The 25810-nt window shown below is 36.6% G+C and overlaps 1 long non-coding RNA gene across 1 annotated transcript in view; it reads left to right on the top strand.

The window, feature by feature from the left end:
• The window catches only part of LOC129143712 (uncharacterized), a 148323-nt gene that overhangs the window by 59088 nt on the left and 63425 nt on the right, over positions 1-25810 (top strand). The window contains exon 2 of the long non-coding RNA XR_008547481.2: positions 226-299. This is a non-coding gene — a long non-coding RNA (uncharacterized LOC129143712). The remainder of the gene's footprint in view (positions 1-225; positions 300-25810) is intronic.

The raw sequence follows: 25810 nt of genomic DNA, 5'->3' as shown, positions 1-25810 counted from the left end.
ACTATACAATTTCCAAGGGAAAGATGATAATGAATTTTATTAGGGCAGTGGCAGAAATACTGGAAATAACTGTATCAATTTAAGATATAATTTATATATGTCAAGCCAAGCTGGCACAACTTGGTTGGGGATCAAATATGTGGGTGAAGGAAAAGAGATATCTATTGAGTTTTTTAAGTGGTGACTTAACTGATTTTTAAACCTCTCTTTTCTTTAATGCACTAGAAAAATAGAATATAAAAACTTCTCTACTCCTGACTCACCAACGCACCAGAACAACTTTTAGTCCTGCAATCATGGTAAGTGCCCTATACGATGTACCACTTATAAACATTTTATATTGTATTTTTATTGTGTCTTTTCTATGTTTAGACACAAATATACTTATCCTTGTGTTACAGTTACCTACAGTATTCAGTAGAGTAACAGGAGGTACCAGATTGAAGCCTAGGAGCAATAGGCTATACCATATAGCTATCAGGCTGTAGTAGGCTGTACCATCTAGGCTTGTGTAAGTGTGCTTTGTAATGTTTGCACAATGACAAAATCACCTAATGATGCATTTCTCAGAATGTATCCCTGTTATTGTGACACATGACTGCACATTAATTATGCTAAATCCAATGTCACTCTATATCAAAGCCAAGAATTCACGCCCTATTGTACTTTCAATTCCAAGTTATTCCCAGGCTACATCACTCATCACAGTTCTGCAATAAGACTATGAAAAATGAAAATGACAATGAAATGCCAATGCCTAGAGATTCCCTAAATTTAAGTGAAATTCAAGTTCTATGAAAGTTCAAAGCCATTATGAACTCTTATTCTTGTGAGTTCAAAGTCCAGTGAAATTATAGCACAAAAGTATCCTCAATTTCTCATTCTTGAGTATTCAATAATAGAAAATTCTTGATGCTTTGGGATAGTTGAGCTTTTTGCAGCAGTTGCAGTCTGCATGTCTTCCACTGAAATAGGTGTGGTTACTTCAGGACTTAGAACTAGAAGTTGTCCTTCAACAAAAAGAGACTGAGTGAATATTTACTTTTTAAAATATGGTTTTTATTTTAGAATAGTTTTAAATTTGCAGAAAAGTTGAGGATATTACAGAGTTCCTATATACTGTACATCAGTGTCCCCTATTGTCAGTATCTTGCATTAGTATAGAACACTTGTCACAAGTTATGAACCAATCAGCACATTAACTAAAGCCCATAGTTTCATCAGATTTCCTTTACCTAATATCTCTTTTTTTGTTCCAGAATGTCATCCAGGACATCATATTTAGTCATGATGTCTCTGTAGGCTCCTCTGGGCCATAACATTTCCTCAGATTTTCCTTGTTTTTAATGACCTTTTGAGGAGTAACAGTCAGATATTTTGTAGAATTTCCTTCAATTGGGATTTGTGTGTTGTTTTTCTCATGGTAAGCCCGGGGCTATGAGTTTTGTGGAGGAAGATCACAGAGATAAAATTTTACACTCATCATATCAGGAGCACATGAAATCAATGTGACTTATTACCATTGATGGTAACCTTGATCTTGTAGCTGGGGTAATGTTTTTCAGGCCTTTTTTTTTTTTTTTTCACTTTTCCCCTTTCCATATTTTACTTTTTGGAAGAAAGTAACTATGTGCAGCCTCCCCATTCCCCAAGTCGAATCAGGCAGTATTAGTCTTTCTGGCTTATTTCACTTAGGATATTGTCCTTCAGGTTTATCCATATTGTCACAAATGACAGAATTTCTTTCTTTTTTAAAAAGGTGTGAGGTGATATCTCATTGTGTTTTTAATTTGCATTTATCTGATGATTAATGATGTTGAACATTTTTTTTCATGAACGCTTTGGCCATTTTTATGTCTTCTTTTGAGAAATTTCTTTTCAAGTTATTTGCCCATTTTTAAATCACATATGTTTTTCTTGCTATTAAGTTGACTCAGTTTTTATACATGTGAATATTCACCACTTATCAAATACGTGGTTTGTAAATATATTCTCCCACTCGATGGATTGTCTTTTTACTCTGTTTATTATTTTCTTTGCTATGTAGAAAATTTTTAGTTTGATGTGATTCCATTTGTCTATTTTTGCTTTTGTTGCCTGTGCCTTTAAGGTCATATCCAAGAAAGTATTGCCCAGACCAATTCTGTAAAGCTTTCCCCTGTGTTTTATAGATTTGTGTGTGCTAAACAATCCTAGTATCCCAGGGATAAATCCTACTTGGTCATGGTAAATGAGCTTTTTAATATGCTTTTGGATTTTATTTGCTAGTATTATTTTGAGGATTTTGCATCTGTATTCATCAGGGATATTGACCTATAGTTTTCTTTTCTTGTGGTGGCTTTGACTTTGGTATCAGGGTGCTGAACTTGTAAAATGAGTTTGGAAATATTGCCTGCTTTTCAATTTTTAGGAAGAGTTCAAGAAGAACTGGTATTTCTTCTTTAAATGTTTGGTATAATTAACCAGAAAAGCCATCCAGTCCTGAGTTTTTCTCTGATGGGAAACATTTTATTACTAACTCGATCTCCTTAGTGGTTATTGGTCTACTTAGATTGTCTATTTCTTCATGATTTAGTCTTGGTAGGTTATATGTTTCTAGGTATTTATCCATTTCTTCTAGGTTATCCAGTTTTTTTGGTATATAACTGCTTATAGTATTTTCTTACGATCCTTTGTATTTCTGTGCTATCAATTATAATAGATCATCTTTTATTTCTGATTTCATTTATTTGAGTCTTCTCTATTTTTACTGAATTAGCCTAGCCGAAGTTTTGTCAATTTTGTTTTATTATTAAAAGAAGACAACTCTCAGTTTCATTAGTCTTTTCTATTGTTTGTCTAGTCTTTAATTAACTTATTTCTGATCTTTGTTATTTACTTTCTTCTGCTAACTTTGGGCTTAGTTTGTTTTTCTAGTTCTTTGAAGTGTAATATTAGATTGTTTATTTTTATTTATTTATAGATTTTGCATAAGTTATTAGGTACAGGTGGTATTTGGCTACATAAGTTCTTTAGTGATGATTTGTGAGATTTTGGTCCACCCATCACCCGAGCAGTATACACTGAAACATATTTGTAGTCTTTCATCCCTCACCCCTCTTGCACCCTTCCCCTAAGGTCCCCAAAATCCATTGTATCATTCATATGCCTTTGCATCCTCATAGCTTAGCTCTCACATATCATTGAGAACATGTGATGTTTGATTTTCCATTCCTGAGTTACTTTACTTAGAAAAATAGTCTCCAATCTCATCTAGGTCACTGCAAAGGCTGTTAATTCATTCTTTTTTATGGATGAGTAGTATTCCATTGTGTGTGTGTGTGTATATATATATATATATATCACAGTTTCTTTATCCATTCATTGATTGATGGGCATTTGGGTTGGTTCCATGATTTTGCTATTGTAAATTGTGCCACTATAAACATGTGTGAGCAAGTATCTTTTTCGAATAATGACTTCTTTTCCTCTGGGTAGCTACTCAGTAGTAGGATTGCTGGATCGAATGGTAGTTCTACTTTTAGTTCTTTAAGGAAACTTCATATTGTTTTCCATAGTGGCTGTACCAGTTTACAATTCCACCAGCAGTGTAGAAGTGTTCCATGTTCACCAAATTCATGCCAACATCTACTGTTTTTTTTTATTTTTTATTATGGCCATTCTTGCAGGAGTAAGGTGGTATCACATTGTGGTTTTGATTTGCATTTCCCTGATGTTGAGCATTTTTTTCATTTGTTTGTTGGCCAATTGAATATCTTCTTTAGAGAATTATCTATTCATGTCCTTAGCCCACTTTTTGATAGGACTGGTTGTTTTTTCTTGCTGATTTATTTGAGTTCGTTTTAGATTCTGGATATTAGTACTTTGTCAGGTGTACAGACTGTGAAGGTTTTCTCCCACTCTGTGGGTTGTCTGTTTACTCTGCTGACAGTTCCTTTTGCCATGCAAAAGCTCTTTAGTTTAATTAGGTCTCAACTATTTATCTTTGTTTTTATTGAATTTGCTTTCAGGTTCTTGATCATGAAATCCTTGCATACGCCAATGTCTAGAAGGGTTTCCCAATGTTATCTTCTTCTTTCTTCTTTATTTATGTAGGTGTTTATTGCTATAAATGTCCCTGTTAGAACTCCTTTTGTTGTATCCCATAAATTTTGGTATACTGTATTTTCATTTTTATTTGTCTCAATAGGTTTTTGATTTTCCTTTTGATTTCTTATTTGACCCATTGGTTGTTCAGGAGGATGTTGTTTAATTTCCACATATTTGTGAATTTTTCAAGATCTCTCCTATTTTTATTTCCAGTTTTGAACTATTGTGATGAGAAAAGATACTTGATATGATTTCAGTTTTCTTAAATTTGTTATGACATGTTTTGTGGACTAACACATCATCTATCCTGGAGAATTTTCCTTATGTGCTTGAGAAGATGTGTATGCTCTTGCTAACAGACATATAAAATGTTTGCCATTTTATGTAAAATGTAATTACATTCTAATGTTTCTTTATTGATTGTTTTTCTGGATGATCTGTCTATAGTTGGAAATGAGGTATTAAAGTCTTCTACTATTATCATATTGCAATCTTTCTCTTCATGTCTATTAATATTTGCTTTATATATTTAGGTGCTCAAGTGTTAGGTTATATATATTTACAATCATTATATCCTATTGATGAATTGACCCCTTTATCCTGATATAATGACCTTCTTTTTACACCATTCATGAGTTAAATGCCATTTTATTGCATATAAATGTTACTACTACTGTTCTCTTTTGATTTTCATTTATATGGAATGTATTTTTTCATCCCTTCACTTTCAGTGTATGTGTGTTCTTAAATGTAAAGTGCATCTCTTGTAGGGAAACTATAGTTTGGGACTTGTTTTTTAATTTATTCAGACACTCTGTGCCTTTTGAATAGAAAATTTCATTCATTTACATTCAAAATAATTATTGATAAATAAAAACTTACTACTGCCATTTTTAATTTTTTTTCTGATTGTGATTTTTTTTTTCTTTCTTCTTGCTATATTCCTTTGTGGCTTATAGTTTTCTGCAATGGTGAACTTTGATTCCACTCTTTTTCTGTTTAATTTATCTACTATAGATTGTTGCTTTGTGGTTACCATTGGGCTTACATAAAATATCTCACAGTGTATTTTAAGCTGATAACAACTTAAATTTGATCACATAAAAAACTCTACAGGTTTACTGTTTGCCACCCATATTTTATAATTTTGATGTCAAAATTTATGTATTTTTGCAACTTGGATTTTTTAACAAATTATTATAGCTATTTTGTTTTTGAACTGTAATCCTAGAGATAAAGTTGATTTACACACCACAGTTACAGCATTAGAGTATTCTAAATATGACTACATATGACTTAAACCATTGAGTTTTGTACTTTTGTCTGTTTTATGTTATTATTTATCAGTCTTTTGTTTCAGCTTAAAGAACTCCCTTTAGCATTTTTTATTAGGTGGAGCTAGTTGTGATAAATTCTATTAGCTTTTGTTTGTCTGGGAAAATTTCTGTTTCTCCCTTATTCCTGAAGAACAGATTTGCCCGGTGCTATGTTTTGAATGTACCCCATCTGAAATCCAGGTGTTCATAATTAGATAGTGTTAAGAGGTGGTACCTTTAAGTGGTGATAAGACCATGAAAGCCTCTTCCTCTTGAATGGGATTAATACGTTTATTTTAAAAGCTTTACACAGCATTTGGCTAGTTTGCTCTTTTGGTTTTCTGCCATGTGAGGACACAGCATTTGTCCCTTTGCCCTTTTATCTTCTGCCATATGAGGATGCAACAAGAAGGCCCTCAGCAGGTGCTAGTACCTTAACCTTGGAATCCCTGCCTTCAGAACTTTGAGAAAATTAATTTCTGTTTTTATAAACTACCCATTCTCAGGTATTTTGTTACAGCAGCACAAAGATATCAGGGTAAAGTATTATTGGTTGGCAGTTTTTATTCTTCTGCTACTTTGTATATATTATCTCATTCTCTCCAAGCCTGCTGGATTTCTGCTGAGAAGTATATTGATAGCCATATTAGAACTCCCTTATATGTAATATGTGTCATCTTACTTGCTGATTTCAGAATTTTTTCTTTGTCTTTGATTATGGATAGTTTGATTATGATGTGTTTTGGTGAACTCCACTTTGGGTCTGATTTGTTTGGAGACCTCTGCACTTCCTGCACATGGAAGTTGGTATCTTTCCCCAGATTGGGGAAGATTTCAGCCATTATTTCTTTAAATAGGCTTTCCGGTCTTTTTTCTCTGTCTAGCCTTTCTGAAACTTCTATTGTGCTAAAGTTAGTTCTTTGATGGTGTCCCATAATTCCTGTAGGCTTTCTTTATTCTTCTCATTTTTTTCTTTTTGCTGCTCTGACAGAATAATTTCAAATATAATGTCATTGAGCTCACTGATTCTTTCTTCTTGATTGGGTGTGCTGTTGAAGATTTTTATTAATTTTTTTATTTCTGTCACTGTACTTTCCATTTCTAGGATATTTTTCAATTGTTTCTAATTCTTTGTCAAACTTCTCATTTTATTTATACATCAAATTTCAGATTTTATTTTGTTTTCTATTTGTATTTTCTTGTTGTTCACTAAACTTATTTGAAAGAATTATTCTGAATTCTTATCAGTCATTTTATAGGTCTCTATTTCTTTAAGGTCCATGATTAGAGCTTTATTAGTTTTCTTTAAGGAGTATCATAATTCCCTGATTCTTCATAATCACTGGTCTTTGCCTTAGTGTCTGCACATTTGAGAAAAATAGATCACCTCTGCCAGCCTTCAAAGGTGTTCTTTGGCAAGGAAGAAACGTAACTATTTAATATTTATTTATTTATTTTACTATAAGTTCTGGGATACATGTGCAGAATGTGTAGGTTTGTTACATAGTTATACATTTGCCATGGTAGTTTGCTGCACCATCATCTAGGTTTTAGGCCCTGGATGCATTAGGCATTTGTTCTAATGCTCTCCCTCCCCTTACCTCCATCCCCCAACAGGCCCCAGTGTGTCTTGTTCTCCTCCCTGTGTCCATGTGTTCTCATTGTTCAGCTCCCACTTATGAGTGGGAACATGCTGTGTTTGGTTTTCTGTTTCTGTATTCTGTAAATCAAAACCGCAATGAGATACCATCTCATGCCAATTAGAATGGCAATCATTAAAAAGTCAGAAAACAAGAGAGGCTGGAGAGGATGTGGAGAAATAGGAATGCTCTTACACTGTTGGTGGGAGTGTAAATTGTGGAAGACAATGTGACGATTCCTCAAGGATCTAGAACCAGAAATACCATTTGATCCAGCAGTCCCATTACTGGGTATATACCCAAGGGATTATGAATCATTCTACCATAAAGATACATGCACACATATGTTTACTGCAGCACTCACAATAGCAAACACTTGGAACCAACCCAAAAGCCCATCAATGATACACTGGATAAAGAAAATGTGGCACTGAGCTGAGATCGCGCCACTGCACTCCAGCCTGGGTGACAGAGTGAGACTCTGCCTCAAAAAAAAAAAAAAAATATATATATATATATATACACATATATATGTGTATATATATCTGTGTATATACATATATATTTTATATATATATATATATATATATATATATATATATATACAAAAAAAAAATTAGCTGGGTGTGGTGGCACATGCCTATAATCCCAGGCTGAGGCAAGAGAACTGCTTGAACCCAGGAGGCGGAGGTTGCAGTGAGCCTAGATCACACCACTGCACTCCAGCCTGGGTGACAGAGCGAGACTCTGTCTTGGAAAAAAAAAAGGGTCCCTGTTTCTCCACAGCCTCACCAACATCTGTTGTTTCCTGACTTTTTAATAATTGTCATTCTACATATTTAGTCTAGTCTGGCATTAAAGATGAGCCAATTGGTAAAAGCCACAGGCAGGCAGATCTTGCTGTCAGGCTCTCTAGTTGGACTGAGCCACTGCCTTTGTTCTGAGGTCAGATGGGGCTGCTTCCTTGTCTCTGCTATCCAGTGAGACCATGGCTAAACTCTGCAATAAGACAGAGCTGCTGGCTGGGCACTTAAATTGCCTTGGATCAAGCAGGGTCACAGGCTGTATTACCTGGCCAGATGGTACTGTTGTTTCAAATCTTCAATTAGGAAGGGCTGCAGACTGAACTCCCAGGTCAGGTGGGGTTGCAACTTGGGATGGGTGTCTATGCTGCATAGTAACGGCATAGTTGAGGCTTGCCTTCCTGTCTGAGCAGAGTGTTGGGTTGAGCTTTGAGGCTGGGTCAAGTCACTTATTGGACTCCTGGGCTGGGCAGGGCCAGCGCCTATGTTCTTCAGAAATTCACAGCTGTGGGGGTCTTCCCTGCCTGGGCAGAGCCTTGAGGGAAGCTCTGAGGTTGAACAAAGTCACTGTTTGAACTCCTGGGTTGGTCAGGGTCAATGCCTCTGTTCCACAGTGGTGTGCAGTGGCAGGTATCTCCCAGCCTGGATGGAACTTTGAGGTGGTTTCTGAGGGTAGACAGGGTGGCTGGATGAATAGAGAATCAAACCACGTAGACCTCACTGTGCTTCTTGGAGCAACCAACTGAGTTTTGTGACTAGGTTATATCATTCACTGATATTTTTGATAGGGCACCACTGCTGGCAGGAACTTAGAGCTACCACAAAGATGTGCATGATGGTTTCTCTGTGCCCTGACCTTTTTCTTTGTTTCTAGCTGACCTCAGGCAGTCTATTCCTGTTGTTATCCCCAGTATTTATTTTGATGTGAGATAGGAATGGGCATCTTAGGAAGTGCCACAGAATGTAGGCAATGTTAGATGTCTGCCTTGGGTTCTCTTTTCCCAGTGTAGAAACCATGGTGAATGCTTGATGTGTGGTGCAGTGCCAAGTTGGAGAAGGGGCAATATAGTCAACGTGAGGCTGTTCCTTTTATTCATCTGTGGTTTTTTGTTTGTTTGTTTTTGTTTTTATGTTCAGTTTCTACGGTGTCCATGCTTAGTCTCATTTCTCAGTGTCTTAGTCTCATTTCCAGGTTTTGGAATTTTTACAAAGGTGTTCTTGTCTGTGGGTAGCTGCTGGATGGATTTTCTGAAGCCAGGCTTCAGAATCCCAGGATCTGAATCCCACCATCTTGTTTACTCAAGGTGCCATTTTAAAAATTGAATGTCCAAAACCTCCTAACTTTCATTCCTGCTTTAAACCTTTGTTTCAGGGGGCTTCTTTCCCAGTAGAAAATTCATTTCTTTGTGTGAGTCCTTGGCCTCAGTTATTGTGGTGATGGGATCACATAGGCCTATGAAACATGACGTTCAGAGAAGATTCTCATAGCACGCATATCTATGACAACTGGAAATTCCCACCAGCTGCTTCAACTGTTGTGACTTCTACTGGTGTTTCAGAAGCCTGTGCCCTTAGGGGCTAATTAAGACCAATATTTTTGACATTTATTTCTCAAGATATTATTTTTCTCAAGTTTGAATATTCTCAATCTTAATGGATTTATTTCTACGGAAATAATGGATTTTTTTCCGTCGTGGGATATACTTAATGTTTTCTCTACCTAGACTGTGTCCCTCTTCCTTTTCTGCTGTAGACCCATAAGCATCTAATAGTTGTTTTTTAATTTGATCTCTTGATTTAATACAGAGAGAGCTGACACTGCTGTTGAATCTGAAAATTTGTTTCTTTTACTTACCCATTGCTTGTTGGCTCAGATGTTTTCTTTCCTACCATATGCCTCTAGCTTTTATTTCCTGCAGGGAAATATATAAAATCAATGATTCTGGGCCTGCCAAATGCAGAACATTGTTCTGACAATCTTGCCCATCTTTGCCTCCACCCAGACAATAAACTCTCCACGCAGCGACATCATTCCCTTGTCTGGAATCTATAAATAATTATTCTCCCTGGCTCCACTTGAGAATGCTTCATTTTATTTATACTTTCCTTTAGAATCCTAAATCCATAGATGTCCTGAGCATGATACACACAGTCACACCTACAATATATACTTCACCTACAACTGTATCTAGTTGGAACTTACCAATTAATCTTTGTTTTGCGATAATTATCCCATCTTCCCTCATAAATCTACTCAGATGTTCTGTAAACAACTGATGAAATTGTGGCAATCATAAGGTAAAATGGACGGCACAAAGCCTAGATTTGATCCCTTTAGGTATTGGGGTAGATGGGAAAGGTTAGAGGTAACTAGAGTTCCTAGATTTGTCACCTCTGATATGAGAAGCTTTGTCCATTAGTCTGAATGTGCTACAAAAATATCATGTGCCATAATCTGAAAAAGGTTGTGAAGCACTGCTTTAGAATTTTCTGGTTCCTGATTTCATTTAGTAGAGTCATTGTTAGGTCTCTAATGACCTTGCCTTTGTTGAGCCCCATCACCAATTTTGATCCAGTAATGCTTAGAAGAGTTCTCTCCTTTTCTTTTAAGTTCTTTAAGAACATCTGGACCTGGCTTCCTCTTCTCCCCTTTTTATTTTTCTATCCAGGCCCTTAAAGTTCATTCTCTAAATTTCCAAAATTTCTATCCTCTAATTCATCAATTTTCTTCTGAGATAACTGCTTCCTCCCATTTAAACAACTTATCATTCTTTATTTGTTTTAATTCACTCACAGTTTCTCTTTTAAAATAAAACTTTATGAGTAAGATGTTTAATGTGAAGCACATTTTTCAATTATGTCTACTTGTTTTTCTGAGCAGTCTTGATTCTTAGATTCCCTCAGGTTTTTTAAGCATGAGCCTTTTAAGTTTCCACCTTAGCCTAAGGATTTACAATGATTTTATTGAGTTGTTTCACAACTTCAACATGAGAAAATGTCAATTTAAAAAATAAACGTCTCTCAACTTTTTTGTGTATGCATTTATAAAATTCAACATCTCCTGTGGGTAAAGCAAAACGTTGGATCTCTAATACCTAAATCAATGTGTTTAAGTAATTTAAAAAATTCAGAATTGATTGAAGAACACATAATAAGAGGTGACTCCTGAGGCTATATTTAAGTATATAAATCCAAGAATAAATTCCTCCTTCTTATCTAAATTTAATTCAAAACTATAGAGAGCATTTGCATATGGTCAGCCAGTCTTGGCCTAGAACCAATATGGTTATAGCCAGAGCCTCCATTATAATATTAGTACTTCTTAGTCTATGTGGAATGGAGCAGATTTTTTTATTGCGGTAAAACGCATATGACATAAAACTTACCATCTTAACCATTTTAAATGTGCAGTTGAGTAGTGTTGTTAAGTGTATGGATACTCTTGCAAAACAGATTTCCAAAACTTTTCCATCCTGCAAATCTAAAGCTCCATACCCATTAAAGAGCAAATCCACTTTTTCCCTCCCTCCTGTTCCTGGTATTCCACATCCTACCTTTGGTTTCTATGATTTTGACTATTTTAGCTACCTTATATGAGTAGAATCACACAGTAAAGGCATACCTCATTTCAATGCTCTTTGCTTTATTGTGCTTTGTAGATATTGCAGTTTTTACAAATTGAAGGTTTGTGGCAACCCTGCATCAAGCAAGTCTATCATTGTCATTTTTTTTTTTTCCAACAGCATGTGCTCACTTCATGTCTCTGTGTCACATTTTGGTAATTCTCAGAATGTTTCAAACTTTTTCATTATTATCATATCTGTTATCAATGATCTCTGATGATACTATTTTAATTATTTAGGGAGGCACCACGAACCACACCCATGTAAGAAAACAAATCCATAAATATTGTGTACATTCTAACTGCTCCACTGACAGGCCATTCTCCCATCTCTCCCCCTCTCCTTGGGCCTCTCTATTCTCTGAGGCACAACAATATTAAAATAATTCTAATTAATAATTCTACACTGGCCTCTAAGTTTTCAAGTGGAGAGAACAATCCCACCTCTCTCGCTGTAAATCAAAAGCTAGAAATGATTAAGCTGAGTGAGGAAGGCATGTTGAAAGTTGAGATGGGCTGCAACCTAGGCCTCTTGTATCAAACAGTTAGCCAAGCTGCAAATGCAAAGGAAGAGTTCTTGGAGGAAATTAAAAGTGCTACTCCACTGAACACACAAATGACAAATAAATGCAACAGCCTTATTGCTGGCAGGGAGACAGTTTATTGGTGTAGATGGAAGATTAAACTAGCCACAACATTCCCTTAAGCTAAAGCCTAACCCAGAGCAAAGCCCTAATTCTCTTCAATTCTATGAAGGCTGAGAGAGGTGAGAAAGCCACAGAAGACAACTTTGAAGCTAGTAGATCTATTTAAAATCACTGATGAAGGTGGCTGCACCGAACAACAGATTTTCAATGCAGATGTAACAGCATTCTATTGACAAAAGATGTCGTCTAGGACTTTTATTGCTACAGAGAAGTCGATTCCTGGCCTCAAACCCTCAAAAGTTTAATTAACAAGGCTGACATATTTGTTAGGGGATAATGCAGTTGGAGACTTCAAGATGAAGCCAATGCTCATTTACTATTGTTAATATCCTAGGGACTTTTATTTATTTATGCATTCATTCATTCATTTGTTATTTTTAACAGTAGGTCTTCCTATGTTGTCCAGGCTGTTCTCAAATTCCTGGGCTCAAGCAATCCTCCTATCTCAGCCTCCTGAGTAGCTGGGACTAGAGGTATGCACCATTGTGCCCAGCTTTTTAGAACCCTTACATTTATTCTACCTGTGCTGTATAAATGAAACAAAAAAGACAGGATAACAACACATCTGTTTACAGCATAGTTTACTAAATATTTTAAACCCACCCTTGAAACCTACTGCACAGAAAAACAAAAGGTCCTTTCAAATATTACTGCTTGTTGACTATGTATCTAATTACCCAAGAGCTCTGGTGAAGTTGTACAAGGAGATTAATGTTGTTCTCATGCCTGCTAACACAACATTGATTCTGCAGTATGTCAGATCAAGAATTAAGTTTGAATTTCAAGTCTTACTATTTCATAAATACATTTCATGAGGCTATACCTGTCATAGAGAGTGATTCCTCTGATCAAATTAAAAATCTTCTGGAAAGGATTCATCATTCTAGATTTTATTAAGAACACTCACAATTTATGGGAGAAAGCCAAAATATCAACATTAACAAGAGTTTTGAAGAAGTTCATTCCAACCATCATGAATGACTTTGAGAAATTCAAGACTTCAATGAAGGAAGTAACCACATATGTGGTGGAAGTAGCAAGAGACCTAGAAGTGAAACCTGGTGATGTGACGGAATTGCTGCACTCTCATGACAAAACTTAATGAATGAGGAGTTGCTTCTTATGGATAAGCAAATAAAGTGGTTTCTTGAGGTGGAATCTACTCCTTGTGAAGAGGCCATGAACATTGTTGAAATGACAACAAATGATTTAGAATATTAGATAAACTTAGGTAATAAAGCAGCAACAGGATTTGAGAGTATTGACTCCAATCTGGAAAAAAGTTATACTGTGCTATGGGTCAAATGTTGCCAAACAGTATTACATGTGGTTCATCGTGGCAGAGAGGAGGCAGGACAAGGCTGCAGCTCCAACTCAGACAGAGCACTGTGCAGAGGCTTGCATCGTGAATTTTAGCTCCAGAACGACTGCAGGAATAAATCAGGAATCCCGAGAGGACCTACAGACTCTCTGAAGGAAGCGGACTTCTCCTTCAGTACCCAGGAGACACCCCATGTACTGTGGGTGCACAAACTGCGGAAGTGGGGCAGGGAGATCCTCCACCCCCAAACACATGCCCCCACTGGGGACACTGAAGGTCTAGTTAGTGGGAGAAGATTCCGACCTTATCTGAAGCTGAATCAATTTAGACAGCTGAGCAAAATACAGGGGTAGAGGAAGCAGCAGGACAGGCCCTGGGAGCTTGCTGGGTCCCCAAGCAGGCCATTTCTGCCTGGCATCAAAGAGATCCTTTGGGAGGGTGGCCAGTGGCACAGGGAAAAATGGCACAGGGAGAAGGAAGTCTCCAGCTGAACTTTGTAACAATTTGAACTGGTGGAGAAGCCTCTTGGCCAGAACTCTGAGGAGGGCATGAGTCTGGCATGCAGACTCCACAGGTGGGGGAAGAACTAAAGCCCTTTCCTTTCACAGCTGGGAGGTGGGTAGCCTGGAGCAAGGTCTCAGCTCTGCTTGTCCACTGCCTTGAAACAGACTTGCTGCTGTTAGCCAGGGCATGAAGGGAGTGAGACCAGCCCTTCAGATTGCGTGGGAGCTGGGTGAAGCTTGTGACTGCTGGCTTTCCCCAACTTTCCTGACAACCTGCATGACTCACCAAAGGCAGCCACAATCCTCCTAGGTACACAACTTCATTGACCTGGGAACCTCATCCCCATCCCCCGCAGCAGCTGCAGCAAGACCTGCCCAAGGAGAGTCTGAGCTCAGACACACCTAGCCTTGCCCCCATCTGATGGCACTTCCCTACCCACTCTGGTAGCTGAAGAAAAAGGGCATATACTCTTGAGAGTTCTAGGGCCCCAACCACCACCATTTCTTCTCCATACTACCACAGCTGATGCTCTCTGGAAAGTGCCACCTCCTGGCAGGAGGCCAACCAGCACAAAAGTAGAGTATTAAACCACCAAAGCTAAGAACCCTCACAGAGTCCATTTCACCCCCCTGCCACCTCCACCGGAACAGGTGCTGGTATCCGTGGCTGAGAGACCCATAGATGGTTCACATCACAGGACTCTATGCAGACAACCCCTAGTACCAGCCCGGAGCCTGGTAGACTCACTGGGTGGCTAGACCCAGAAGAGAGATAACAACCTCTATAGCTCGGCTCTCAGGAAGCCACATCCATAGGAGAAGGGGGAGAGTATTCTATCAAGTGAACACCCCGTGGGACAAAAAAAATCCGAACAACAGCCTTCAGTCCTAGGCCTTCCCTCTAACGGTGCCTACCTAAATGAGAAGAAGCCATAAAACCAACTCTGGCAATATGACAAAACAAGACTCTTTAACACACCCCAAAAAAATCACAGTAGCTCACGCAGCAATGGATCCAAACCAAGAAGAAATCCCTGATTTACCTGAAAAAGAATTCGGGAGGTTAGTTATTAAGCTAATCAGAGAGGCATCTGAGAAAGGCAAAACCCAATGCAAGGAAATCCAAAAACCGATACAAGAAGTGAAGGGATAAACATTCAAGGAAATAAATAGCATAATGAAAAAACAATCAAAACTTCAGAAAACATTGGATACATTTATAGAAATGCAAAATGCTCTGGGAAATTCTCAGCAATAGAATTGAACAAGTAGAAGAAAGAAATTCAGAGCTTGAAGACAAGGTCTTTGAATTAACCCAGTCCAACACAGACAAAGGAAAAAGAATAAGAAAATATGAACAAAGCCTCCAGGAAGTCTGGGATTATGTTAAACAACCAATCCTAAGAATCATTGGTGCTCCTGAGGAAGAAGAGAAGTCTAAAAGTTTGGAATACATATTTGGGGGAATAATTGAGGAAAACTTCCCTGGCCTAGCTAGAGAATTAGACATCCAGATACAAGAAGCACAAAGAATACCTGGGAAATTCATCACAAAAGATCATCACCTCAGCACATTGTCATCAGGATATCTAAAGTTAAGATGAAGGAAAGAATCGTAAGAACTGTGAGAAAAAAGCACCAGGTAACCTATAGAGGAAAACCTATCAGATTAACAGCAGATTTCTCAGCAGAAGCCCTACAAGCTAGAAGGGACTGGGGCCCTATCTTCAGCCTCCTCAAACAAAACAATTATCAGCCAACAATTTTGTATCCAGCGAAATTAAGCATCATATATGAAGGAAAGATACAGTCTTTCTCAGACAAATGCTGAGAGAATTCACCACTACCAAACCACCACTACAAGAACTGCTAAAAGAAGCTCTAAATCTTGAAACAAATCCTGGAAACACATCAAAACAGAACCTCTTTAAAGCATAAATCTCACAGGACCTATAAAACAAAATACAATTTAAAAAGCAAAAACAAAAACAAGGTATACAGGCAACAAATAGCGCAATGAATGGAATGGTACCTAACATCTCAATACTAACATTGAATGCAAATGGCCTAAATTCTCTATTTAAAAGATACAGAACTGCGAAATTGATAAGGATTCGCCATCCAACTATCTGCTGCCTTCTGTAGACTCACCTAACACATAAAGGCTCATATAAACTTAAAAGAAAGGGGTGGGAAAAGGTATTCCATGCAAATGAACACCAAATGTGAGCAGGGGTATCTATTCTTATATCAGACAAAACAAACTTTAAAGCAACAGCTGTTTAAACAGACAAAGAGGGACATTACATAGTGGTAAAGGGTCTTTTCCAACAGGAAAATATCACAATCCTATACATATATGCACTTAATATTGGCGCTCTCAAATTTATAAAACAATTACTAATAGACTTAAGAAATGATATAGACAGCAACACAATAATAGTGAGGGACTTCAATACTCCACTGACAGCATTAGACAGGTCATCAAGACAGAAAGTCAACAAAGAAACAATGGATTTAAACTATACCTTGGAGAAATCAACTTAATAGATACATACAGAACATTCCATCTAACAACTGCAGAATACACATTCTATTCAACAGTGCTGGAAATATCTCCAAGATGGATCATATGATAGGCCATAAAATGAGCCTCAATAAATTTAAGAGAATTGAAACTATATCAAGCATTTTCTCAGACCACGGTGGAAGAAAACTGGAAATCAACTACAAAAGGAACCTTCAAAACCATGCAAATACATGGAAATTAAAGAATTTGCTCCTGAATGATCATTGGGTCAAAAATGAAATCAAAATGGATATTAAAAAATTATTCAAACTGAATGACAGTAGTGACATAACCTATCAAAACCTCTGGGATATAGCAAAGGCAATGCCAAGAGAAAAGCTCATAGCCTGAAATGCCTACATCAAAAAGACTGAAAGAGCACAAACTGACATTCTGAGGTCACACCTCAAGAAACTAGAGAAACAAGAACAAACCAAACCCAAACCCAGCAGAAGAAAGGAAATAATCAAGATCAGAGCATAACTAAATGAAATTAAAACCAAAAAAATACAAAAGGTAAATGAAACAAAAAGCTGGTTTTTTGAAAAGATAAACAAAATTGATAGACCATTAGCAAGATTAAGCAAGAAAAGAAGAGAGAAAATCCAAATAACCTCAATAAGATATGAAATGAGATATATTACAACTGACACCACAGAAATACAAAAGATCATTTAAGGCTTCTATAAACACTTTTATGCATATAAAGTTGAAAACCTAGAAGAGATGGATAAATTCCTGGGAAAATACAACCCTCCTAGTTTAAATCACGAAGAAATAGACACCCTAAACAGACCAATAACAAACAGAGAGATTGAAATAGTAATTTAAAAATTACCAACAAAAAAACTTTACAGCCAGACGGATTCACACCAGAATTCTACTAGATATTCAAAGAAGAATTGGTACCAATCCTATTGACACTATTCCACAAGAGAGAGAAAGAGGGAACCCTCTTTAATTCTTTCTATGAAGCCAGCATCATCCTAATACCAAAATCAGGAAAGGACATAACCAAAAAAGAAAACTACAGACTGATATCCCTGATGAACATAGTTGCTAAAATCCTTAACAAAATACTAGCTAAGCGAATCCAACAATATAACAGAAAGATAACCCACCATGATTATGTGGGTTTTATAACAGGGATACAGGGGTGGTTTAACATATGCAAGTCAATAAATGTGATATACCACATGAACAGAATTTTTAAAAAATTGCATGATCATCTCAATAGATATAGAAAAAGCATTTGACAAAATCCAGCATTGCTTTATGATTAAAACTCAGCAAAATTGGCATAAAAGGGACACACCTCAATGTAATAAAAGCCATCTATGACAAACCCACAGCCAGCATAACTCTGAATGGGGAAAAGTTGAAGGCATTCCCTCTGAGAACTGGAACAAGAAAAGGATGCCCATACTCACCACTTATCTTCAACATAGTACTGGAAGTCCTAGCCAGAGCAATCCAACAAGAGAAAGAAATAAAGGGTATCCAAATCGGTAAAGAGGAAGTCAAACTGTTACTGTTTGCTGATGATATGATTGTTTACCCAGAAAACCCTAAAGACTCCTCCAGAAAGCTCCTATAGCTGATAAAAGTTTTCAGCAAAGTTTCTGGATACAAGATTAATGTACATAAATCAGTAGTTCTCCTATACACCAATAGCGACCAAGCAGAGAATCAAATCAAGAACTCAACCCACTTAACAATAGCAGCAAAAAAAGTAGAATACTTAGGAATATAGCTATCCAAGGAGGCATAAGAATTCTACAAGGAAAACTACAAAACACTACTGAAAGAAAACATAGATGACACAAACAAATGGAAACCCATCTCATGCTTAAGGATGGGTAGAATCAATATTGTGAAAATGACTATACTGCCAAAAGCAATCTACAAATTGCCATGAATATATCACCATAATTCTTCACAGAATTAAAAAAAAATTCTAAAATTCACTTGGAACCAAAAAAGGGCCCATATAGCCAAAGCAAGACTAAGCAAAAAGAGCAAATCTGGAGGCATCACATTGCCTGATTTCAAACTATACTATAAGGCCATAGTCACCAAAACAGCATGGTACTGGTATAAAAATAGGCACATAGACCAATGGAAGAGAATAGAGAACCCAGAAGTAAACCCAAATACTTATAGCCAACTGATCTTTGACAAAACAAACAAAAACGTAAAGTGGAGAAAGGACACCCTATTCAACAAATGATGGTGAGATAATTGTCTAGCCACATGTAGGAGAATGAAACTGGATCCTCATCTCTCACCTTACACAAAAATCAAATCCAGATGGATTAAGGACTTAAATCTAAGACCTGAAACTACAAAAATTTGAGAATATTACATTGGAAAAACCCTTCTAGACATTGGCTTAGGCAAGGATTTCATGATCAAAAACCCAAAAGCAAATGCAATAAAAACAAAGATAAATAGTTGAGACCTAATTAAACTAAAGAGCTTTTGCATGGCAAAAGGAACCGTCAGCAGAGTCAACAGACAAACCACAGAGTGGGAGAAAATCTTCACAATCTATACATGTGACAAAGTACTAATATCCAGAATCTACAACAAACTCAGGCAAATCAGCAAGAAAAAAAAAAACAAACAATCTCATCAAAAAGTAGGCTAAGGACATGAACAGACAATTCTCAAAAGAAGATATACAAATGGCCAACAAACATATGAAAAAATGTTCAGCTTCACTAATGATCAGGGAAATGAAAATCAAAACCACAATGCAATATCACCTTACTCCTGCAAGAATGGCCATAATCAAAAAATCAAAAAACAATAGATGTTGGTGTGGATGTGGTAAACATGGAACACTTCTACATTGCTTGTGGGAATGTAAACTAGTACAGCCACTGTGGAAAACAGTGTGGAGATTCCTTAAAGAGCTAAAAGTAGAACCACCATTTGATCCAGCAATCCCACTACTGGGAGTCACCTCAGAGGAAAATAAGTCATTATTTGAAAAAGATACCTGCACACACTTGTTTATAGCAGCACAGTTCACAATTACAAAATCATGGAACCAACCCAAATTCCCATCAATCAATGATTAGATAAAGAAACTGTGGTATATATATACTATGAAATACTACTCAGCCATAAAAAGGAATGAATTAATGGCATTCAGAGTGACCTGGATGAGATTGGAGACTATTATTCTAACTGAAGTAATTCAGGAATGGAAAACCAAATATCATATGTCCTCACTGATATGTGGGAGCTAAGCTATGAGGATGCAAAGGCATGAGAATTATACAACGGGTCAGGTGCAATGGCTCACGCCTGTAATCCCAGCACTTTGGGAGGCCAGGGTGGGAGGATCACAAGGTCAGGATATCAAGACCAGCCTGGCCAACATGGTGAAACCCTGTCTCTACTAAAAATACAAAAATTAGCTGGGAGTGGTGGTGCATGCCTGTAATCCCAGCTACTTGGGAGGCTGAGGCAGGAAAATCACTTGAACCCGGGAGGCGGAGTTTGCAGTGAGCTGAGATCATGCCATTGCACTCCAGCCTGGTGACAGAGTGAGACTCCATCTCAAAAAAAAAAAAAAAATTATACAATGGACTTTGGGGGATTTTGGGGGAGGGTGGGATGGGGATGAGGGATAAAAGACTACAAATAGGGTGTAGTGTATACTGCTTGGGTTATAGGTGGATCAAAATCTCACAAATCACCACTACAGAACTTACTCATGTAACCAAATACTACCTCTAGTCCAAAAACCTATGGAAAAATAAAAAAAAAAATGAAAAACAGTTTCACATGCTATAGAGAAATATTCCAGGAAAGGAACAGTCATTTGATATGGCAAACTTCATTGTTGTCTTATTTTAAGAAATTAGCAAACTTCAACAAGCACTGTCCTGATCAGTGAACAGCCATCCACATTAAGGTGAGACTCTCCACTAACAAAGAAATTATGACTTGCTGAAGGCTCAAATGATTGTTAGCCATTTTTAGCAATAAAACATTTTTATTAAGGTGTGTGCATTGTTTTTAGACATAATGCTGTTGCATAATTAATAATCTATACTATAGTGTAAATGTAAATTTTATGTGCACTGGAAAACAAAAAAAATTGTGCAACTCACTTCATTGCAATAGTTGCTTTATTGAAGTCATCTGGAACAGAACCCTCAATATCTCCAAAGTATGCCTGTATTTGTCTTTTTTTGACTCCCTTATTTCACCTACTATGACATCCTCAAGGTTCATTCATGTTGTAGCATGTGATAAAAACTTCTTCTTTTTTAAAGTTGAATAATGTTTCATTGTATGTATATACCGCACTTTATTATTTATTGTCGATGGACATTTGGTTTCCTTTTATCTCTTGGTTATTGTAAATACTTCTGCTATGAACATGGGTGTGCAAATATTTCTTCAAGACCTGAGTTTCAATTCCTTTGGATATATAACCAGAAATTGTAATTCTATTTTCAATTTTTTGAGAAATCTACATCCTGTTTCCCGGAACACTTATACCATTTCACAATCCTATTAACTGTGAACAGGGTTCTAGTTTCTCTACATCCTTTCAAACATTTATTTTGGTTTTTGTTTTTCATAGTAGCCATTGTGATGGTTGTGAGATAATATCTCCTGGTGGTTGATTTGCATTTCTCTAGCAATTAGTGATGTTGAGCATCTTTTCATTTGCTTGTTTGCCATTTATATGTCAAATTTGGGAAAATGCCTATTTATGTACTTTGCTGACTTTTAAAATCAGGTTATTGATTTTTGTTATTGTTGACTTGTAGGAGTTTTTAAAATATATTCCATATATTAACTTTTTATCAGATTTTTATCTCCAAATATTTTTCTAATTCTGTACATTGTCTTTTCACTCTATTGATTGTGACCTTTGATACAAAACATAGCACATTTTCAACTTTTAAATTCATGCCTTCACAGCTGAGATACACTATAAAATGGCAAATATTTTCTCTTCCCCTGTTACAAAACGATTTAATCCATACCAAGACCTCACTTGCAAGGACATACTGCATAGTTGAGGTCAAACTGTAATAGTTCATATGCTTAAACTAACATTAGCACACATTGCTGACTCCAAAAGGTCAGCATTTTCTAATGTCTTGGAAGTTCATGTTTGGTAAGAACTGATTATTCTGCATTTGCTAGAGACTCAATATTCTGTATTCGCCAAGCTCCGTATCTATTGAAAAAAGAAAAAGAAAATCTGCTTAGATAAAGCAATTCTTTACCTGTAGACAAAGCCACCCGAGGCTGAGTGACCCTTCAAAGTCAGAGCCAAAAATACACTCAACTACTAAAATATGGTGGTCCTACACTATAACTATCTTCCCTATACAAGAAACTTTGCATTCTGCAGGTTGTATTTGGTCCTGAAAATAGAATCTCATAGGGTTTTCAAGGTACATAGCAAACAAACTTGTTGAGGTTGAAGGGATTTAATAATACTCCATTTCCTGCCGGAATTCAGAAAAAAATTAAAGATTGAAATATGATGTTTAAATAATTATTCTTAACTAGTGTGAGATGGTATCTCATTGTGAATTTCATTTGTATTTTTCTAATGATGAGTGATGTTGAGCATTTTTTTCATATGCTTATCGGCTGTGTGTATATGTCTTCTTTTGACAAGTGTCTGTTTATGTCGTGCCCTTTTTTTTTTTTTTTTGAGACAAAGTCTCGCTGTGTCACCCAGCCTGGAGTGCAGTGGCGCGATCTCGGCTCACTGCAAGCTCCGCCTCCTGGGTTCACGCCATTCTCCTGCCTCAGCCTCTCCAGTAGCTGGGACTGCAGGCGCCCGCCACCACGCCTGGCTAATTTTTTATGTATATTTTTTAGTAGAGACGGGGTTTCCCTGTGGTAGCCAGGATGGTCTTGATCTCCTGACCTCGTGATCCGCCTGCCTCGGCCTCCCAAAGTGCTGGGATTACAGGCGTGAGCCATCGCGCCCAGGGTAGTGCCCATTTTTAATGAGTTTTCTTTTTTTTTTTTTGGCTTGTTGATTTATTTAAGTTCATAGATTCTGGATATTAGATCTTTGTCAGATGCATAGTTTGCAAGTATTTTCTCCCATTTTGTAGGTTGTCCCTTTACTCTGTTTACAGTTTCTTCTGCTATGTAGAAGCTCTTTAGTTTCATTAGGTCCCACTTGCCAATTTTTGTTTTTGTTTCCATTGCTTTTGTCATGAAATGTTAAGTTTTTGTCATATTTGCTAAGGCCTATGTCCAGGATGGTATTTCCTAGGTTTTCTTCTAGGGTTTTTAGAGTCTTTGGTTTTACATTTGTGTTTAATCAATCTTGAGTTGATTTTTATATATGGTATAAAGGAAGGGGTCCAGTTTCAAACCTCTACATATGACTAGCTAGTTATCCCAGCACCTTTTATTAAATAGGGAGTCCTTCTCTGATTGTTCATTTTTGTTAACTTTTCCAAAGATCAAATGGCTGTAGGTATATGGTTTTATTTCTGGGTTTCCTATCCTATTCCATTGGCCTATATGTCTATTTTTGTACTAATATTATGCTGTTTTGGTTATTTTAGCCTTGATATGTACTTTGAAGTCAGGTAACGTGATGCCTCCAGCTTTGTTCTTTTGCTTAGACAAAACCATTTTTTTTGTTTCATATTGATTTTGGAATAGTTTTTTCCTAATTCTGCAAAAAGTGGCATTGGCAATTTGATAGGATACATAGTTTGACAGCATTGAATCTGTAAATTGTTTTGGGCAATATGGCCATTTTAATGACATTGATTATTTCTTTCCATGAATATGGAATGTTTTTGCATTTGTTTGTGTTATTTATGATTTCTTTCAGCAGTGTTTTGTAATTTTTATTGTAGAGATGTCACCTCTCTGTTTAGCTATATTCCTAGGTATCTTATTCTTTTTTTTTTTTGATTCTTGTTAATGAGATTGCATTTCTGATTTGGCTTTCCATTTAAATTTCATTGGCATATAGAAATGTACTAATTTTTGTCCATTGATTTTGTATCCTGAAACTTTACTGAAATAGCTTGTGAATTCTAGGAGCATTTGTATAGAGACTATGGGGTTTTCTAGGTATAGAAAGAATCATATCATCTATCAAGAGAGATAGTTTGATTTCCTCTCTTCCTATTTAGATGCCTTTTACTTCTTTCTTTTATTTCTTTTTCTTATTTCAACTATTTTTCAACTTATTTCAACTTATTTTTGTTATTCAACTATGTTGAATAAGAGTGGTAACAGTGGGCATCCTTGTCTTGTTCTGTTTCTCCTGGGGAAAGCTTCCAGCTTTTGCCCACTTAGTATGATGTTGGCTGTGGGTTTGACAAAGATGGCTTTTATTATTTTGAGATATTTATCTTCAATTCCTAGTTTATTGACAGTTTTTAACATGAAGGGATGTTGAATTTTGTCAAAAGCCTTTTCTTCATTTATTGAGATGCTCATGTGGTTTTAGTGTTTAGTCCTGTTTATGTAATGCATTATGTTTATTGATTTGCCTATGTTAAACCAACCTTGCATCCCAGGAAAAAACTTAATCATGGTTAGCTTTTTGATGTGCTCCAGCAGTACATCAATCAGAGATTAGCTTATCTCAATGAGAGATTAGCTTTTTGATGTGCTGCTGGATTCAGTTTGCTAGTATTTTGTTGAGGATTTTTGTAGCTATGTTCATCGAGGATATTGGTTTGGAGTTTTCTTTTTGTTGTTGTTGTGTCTCTGCCGGATTTTGGTATCAGGATGATGCTGGCATCATAAAATGAGCAAGGGAAGAGTCTCTCCTCAGTTTCTTGGAACAGTTTCAGTAGGATTGGTACCTGTTCTTCTTCATATATCTGGTAGAATTCAGCTGTAAATCTGTGTGGTTTATGGCTTTTTCCGGTTAGTAGAATTTTTATTACTGATTCAATTTTGCAATTTGTTATTGGTCTGTTTGGGAACTCAGTTTCTTCCTTTCTCACTCTTGGGAGGCTGTATGTTTCTAGGAATTTATCCATTTCTTCTAGGTTTTCTAGTTTATGTGTATAGAGGTCTCCATAATAGACTTTGATGTTTTTTTTGTATTTCTGTAAAGTCGATGGTAATGTTACCTTTGTCATTTCTGCTTGTGTTTATTTGGATCTTCTCTCTTTTTTTCTTTATTATTCTAACGAGTGGTCTATCAATCTTATTTATTATTTCAATTAAACAACTTTTGATTTTGTTTATCTTTTGTATAATTTTTTTTTTTTTTTTTTTTTTTTTTTTTTTTTTTGAGACAGAGTCTCACTCTGTTGCCCAGGCTGGAGTGCAGTGGTGCGATCTCGGCTCACTCTGCAAGCTCTGCCTCCCAGGCTCACACCATTCTCCTGCCTCAGCCTCCCGAGTAGCTGGGACTACAGGCGCACGCTGCCACGCCCGGCTAATTTTTTGTATTTTTAGTAGAAACGGGGTTTCACTGTGTTAGCCAGGATGGTCTCAATCTCCTGACCTCCTGATCCACCCACCTTGGCCTCCCAAAGTGCTGGGATTACAGGCATGAGCCACCGCGCCCAGCCCATATAAATTTTTAAATCTCTATTTCATTCAGTTTAGCTGTGATTTTGGTTATTTCTTTTCTTCTGTTAGTTTTGGAGTTGGTTTTTTTTTTTTTTTTTTTTTTTTCTAGTTCCTTTTGTTGTGATGTTAGGTTGTTAATTTGTAATCTTTCTAACTTTTTGATTTAGGCATTTAGCACTATAAAAATAATCAATTCATAGAAACAGAAAAGGAATGGTGGTTAACAGAAGCATTGGGGAGAGGAGTTGTTTAATCAGTATAAAGTTTTAGTTATGCAAAATGAATAACTTCTGGAGATCTTCTGTACAACATAGTGCCTATTGTTAACAGTGCTATATTGTGCTCTTAAAAATTTGTAAGGTGGTTCTTATGTTAAATGTTCTTGCCTCAGTTAAAAAAAGAGAAAATCAAAGAAGGAGCATGATATTACATTTCCATACTTGAAATAGCTTGAGGTAAGGCAAAGATACAACTGAGGAATGGTCAAATAGACAAATGACCCAACAAAGTCTAAATTGAATTAATACCACCCTTTAAAAAGAGTTTCTTTTTCATGATAATTATATGAAATATTCATGTTCATAATATTTTAATGAGAACAGTCCTTAGGAAATGAAGTCAACAGTTATCAGGGGAGGAGCAACATATGGTATAACTAGCCCTGCCTTGGTGGGAGTTTTGCAA

Source organism: Pan troglodytes, chromosome 3 (genome assembly GCF_028858775.2).
Source record: "Pan troglodytes isolate AG18354 chromosome 3, NHGRI_mPanTro3-v2.0_pri, whole genome shotgun sequence".
Classification (NCBI taxonomy): Eukaryota; Metazoa; Chordata; class Mammalia; order Primates; family Hominidae; genus Pan; species Pan troglodytes.
Note: the sequence above shows the minus strand (reverse complement) of the source record. Positions and strands in the feature narration are given on the sequence as shown.